Source organism: Haliotis cracherodii, unplaced genomic scaffold (genome assembly GCF_022045235.1).
Source record: "Haliotis cracherodii isolate W230 unplaced genomic scaffold, xgHalCrac1.p SCAF_23, whole genome shotgun sequence".
In the NCBI taxonomy this organism is placed as follows: Eukaryota; Metazoa; Mollusca; class Gastropoda; order Lepetellida; family Haliotidae; genus Haliotis; species Haliotis cracherodii.
In genome coordinates this window covers 6,131,079-6,135,622 of record NW_027266279.1, presented here as the reverse complement: position 1 = coordinate 6,135,622, position 4,544 = coordinate 6,131,079, and positions in this window count along the sequence as shown.

Sequence of the window (4,544 nt, the reverse complement as noted above, 5' to 3'; positions counted from 1 at the left end):
TCGATTCGACATTTGTAGCATGTCAATAGGTTTGTGAAATGGGTCCTGCATCACAGTGGTATGATTGCTTTGTGAAACAGGGTCTAGGACAATCTTAAAATGCCACAGGTTTTTCTTTCTCAAAACACATTGAGAAATCAATTCTTACAGATGTTAAACAGATCAGTCTCATCGTATTGTGAGGCTGGTGATGGCTCTTGTTATCTTGTTTGAAGAGATCTGGTGCTGAAATCAATAGTTTGAATATTCTAAACAGGGTACACGATGACGTCTGAGAGCATGACACTGCTCTCCATACAAATATGGCGGCACAGGTGAGGTGAGGTTAGGTGAAATGGGATTTGGTGAAATGGAGGTTAGCAACATATTCATGATTATTGCACTGATATAGCAACGTTCATACATGTGTGAGAATGGCTGCTTGTATTATTCCAGACTAATGCCGGCTATATAGTGCCTGCCCACTGAGATACCTTGTTTAACATGGATACTCCTCCACTCAGACACATTACACTGACTCCGAGCCAACCATGCCTTGTGTTATCTGCTTAATGCCATGCACCAGGCAGGGTAACAACAAGTAACATCTTTTAATGTCCTTTCGGTATGACATGGCAGGGGATTCAACCTCCGACCTTCCATTGTCGGGGCAACACATGTATTGCAACACAGACTCACATGTTTTTGACAACCCCTCTGGGAACAGCAAAGATGGTCGTCATGTACAGTACATTTGCAAATTACCTATCCACGTGTCTCACCTGTTGCAAAAATAATCCGGTCCGGTCAAAATTTAAGAATGTCCGGACAATATTTTTTAAATGTCTGGACAGAAAAATTGAAATGTCCAGTAAGCAATATTTTAAACCGGACATTTGAGGTTCCCAATCGGACACGTTCGGCACATATGACCGTTTCAGCACCTCTGCTGTTCTCAGACCACCACAAATGCAACTTCTATGCAATACTTTCTTCGGTTGTGTATAAATACCTGGTTAAAAATATTTGCATTGATGACCATTCACCAAGCAGTGGTTGTGCTAATGTAACTCCCATGTCGAACATATGCTTGCAGCAGTCGTGGTGCTGAGACTGATTTTTGAAACATGCATGGCTGGAGTTGCAAGTCACCCACCTATAATTTGTATGAACACATGCTGCTGTTGTATGAGGTCAGGATGAAAAGCACGGACATACACACTACTCAAATTTGTGTTGTAATTTCAAGTATAGCAATGTAATCCAGTTATTTATTTCTAATCAACTGGTTTTCTATGAAATAACAGTGGTGATGAAGTTGAATGTCAAGAATTGATGTGGAAAACAACTGTATTTAGTACTGTATCTGTGAAGAGTTATATCACAGAGTTCGTCTGTATATTATCACAAGCATCTTCCCCAGGCAAAGGTTGTTAACTGACCATAAAAGTCCAGTTCCACCCTTGCAGAACGAGGCTGGAATTCCTGGGCTCGATCGTAGCGCCACCAGTGTTTATTACGAATTGTGTCCCTTCTATGGACCAATCAAATTCCACCTCTCATATCACTTGCCTTTGCTTCAAACAAAATGGCTGTTAAGTCAAGACGATCTGATCGATAATCAATATCTGTATTGTGCTAGAACGAGTCTTACATCGCAAAGTGAATCAAATCACGCGAGCACCTTGATTATAAACATGAAAAGATTTTGAAAATATCTGTTACAATGAGCTGGCGGTGCACATGCTTTGTAAATCCTGCAATCGACCGAAATCTGCACAACGGTTTATGAACCGGATTTCGATTTCATTGCGCGATTGGAGTATGCATAGCCTCGTTAGTCCAGCCAAAATGTAACTCCATAATACCAGCCTATTTCGGTGGTTGGAAACTGGACTTTTATAGTCAGTTAACTCTCTTGCCTTGGGAAAATGTATCACCAGAGAATACCTATATAGTTAAGGAATCCATGTGGTGGAACTGTCTCAATCGACTCACAGTAGTCCCACATTCTTGTATTTCTAAGGAGTCCAGTAACTGATGCTGACCTCGAGGCTGAATCAGAAAGACAACTTATCACAGGTTTTTGAAACCGTTGTCACAGTGGCAGCTTCTTATTTCAGAGTGGAAAAACATTACTACATTGCAGTTGTCCTGCAGAGGAAATGCATTCTAGATTTTGGCTGGTGACAAATTCAAAGAACTAGAGGTTCAGGGAAGGTCACTAGCTCAATGGGTGTATGGGAAACTCAGTGAACCAGTTTTCGCTTCTGTTGAACAAAAGTACTCGTTCTCATAAGGCACTGTCGTTGTTTCTGACTGCTGACTGCTGACTGCTGACTGCTGACACTTTCAGTACAAGGCTGGACTGAGTTGCTGTCATCCAGTGATGTTTTTGTGGATACACCCAAAGCTGCAGATAAGCTTCAGATTTGTGAAAAAAAACTTTTCAAAACCCAATTACTTTCAGTTAACTTGCTTACAGAAATGCATGCATTAAATGAAAAACTCAGTTGTTTGAAACCAGCACGCGTAAACACCCAATGAAGCTTTTTCAGCATGCGTACAACGGAGCTAATTTCCGAAACACAAATACGAGCTCATTTACTTTCCAAGTCAAGCCTTTTTGTTTGCAAATTTGTGTTAACTACCTGTACATGTATTTGTTGAACTAGTTTCCTGGTACTCTAGTTAGTCATAAAGCATTGGCTTACCATTGTTGGTACTCCAGTTTGTTATGAAGCATTGGCTTACCATTGGTGGTACTCCAGTTTGTCATGAAGCATGGGCTTACCATTGTTGGTACTCCAGTTTGTCATGAAGCATGGGCTTACCATTGTTGGTACTCCAGTTTGTTATGAAGCATTGGCTTACCATTGTTGGTACTCCAGTTTGTCATGAAGCACTGGCTTACCATTGTTGGTACTCCAGATTGTCATGAAGCATTGGCTTACCATTGTTGGTACTCCAGATTGTCATGAAGCATTGGCTTACCATTGTTGGTACTCCAGTTTGTCATGAAGCATTGGCTTACCATTGTTGGTACTTCACTTTTGTCATGAAGCATTGGCTTACCATTGTTACCATATTATATAGCTATGTATTATCAGAGTTTATGGTCTTAGGACAACATTTATTTATTTATTCTTGAATATTGAGGTAGACTTTGTACAAGGATATCATGTATGTCATTTGTATGGTGTAGATTACTTGTAGAATATTCTAGATTATTATTTTTATGATTATTTACACATGACTGTACCAAAAGTATCTTAACTTACAGATTCCTATTCAATCCTCGCTTATAGTGAGTTAGTGGCAAGAATATGTGAAGAGATGTATGTAAAGTTCCTGTATGCGGGTCTGTATGTAGAGATCTTGTGTACAGAGCTTGTCTGTGTGTTGAGATATTGTACGTAGAGGTCCTGTATGTAGAAATCTTGTGTACAGAGCTTGCCTGTGTGGTGATCCTGTGTGTTGAGATCTTGTACGTAGAGATCCTGTATATAGAGATCTTGTGTACAGAGCTTGCCTGTGTGGTGATCCTGTGTGTAGAGGTCTTGTACGTAGAGATCCTGTATGTAGAGATCTTGTATGTAGAAATCCTGTGTGTTAAGAGGTCTTCCAGGTGGAGGTCCTGTATGAAGTAACCTCAGAGGCCATGGAAGTCTGTATGTCAGATAAACCTTATTCATGATTGTATTGTGAGATGGAGATCTATAATCTAGAACAATGTAACTATTTGATGGTTTGGGGTATAGATTTGTCCTAATGGTAGAAGCACAAGTGTAAAATATACCAGAGTCTATTATGTTTTAGTGATGTTTGTTCCTTAATCGTACACAACATTATCTTGATTAGTCTGTTGTTTCACTACTTGGGGTATATTTTCAAATATCCGATCTTGCTATGAAGATTCTTTTTAGATAATGAGTAATTTACGAGAATGACTTTTATCATAATATCAAGTGTAAACATTAATTTTTGGATTGGTTGATTTTAGATTAGAAATTAGAATTTGAAAATCTTCTGAAGCTTGTGAAGGTGATTCTGGGCTATAGAGGTAGTTTGGAAGTAAGTCTGATCATTTCGTAAATCAGCTGGTGATTCTGTAATCAATTTGTTGTGACTTCGTGATTTGTCATTGTCTAGAATGAGAGGTGTCCGGTTTAACAAGGTGCATAAAAACAGGGTGTTTTTGTATCTGTAGAGAATATGTCCACTGTGTGACAGGAGTTGAACAGAACCGTCCCTCATACTCTAGACAGAACTCTTCACCAGGGTCAGTCACGGTTGAACCTGTGTGGAGCTTCTTGTGTTCTGATTTCAAGATGGTTGTTTAAGATCATTGTCACATTTCAAAGTTTGAATCTCGGTGTACATTTTATGTTCTATGGTTGTGAATTTTCTGTTAATTTTGTTAATTTTTTGTTTTGTTTTATTCAAGCGAGTGAGTTTATCATCATCTATCAGGGGCAGTCGTGAATACATTGCCGCCCTTATTTAGCACATATTTTTGCTGTAATGTTCATCACTCTAAATACTGATGTCGGTTTATATGCTTG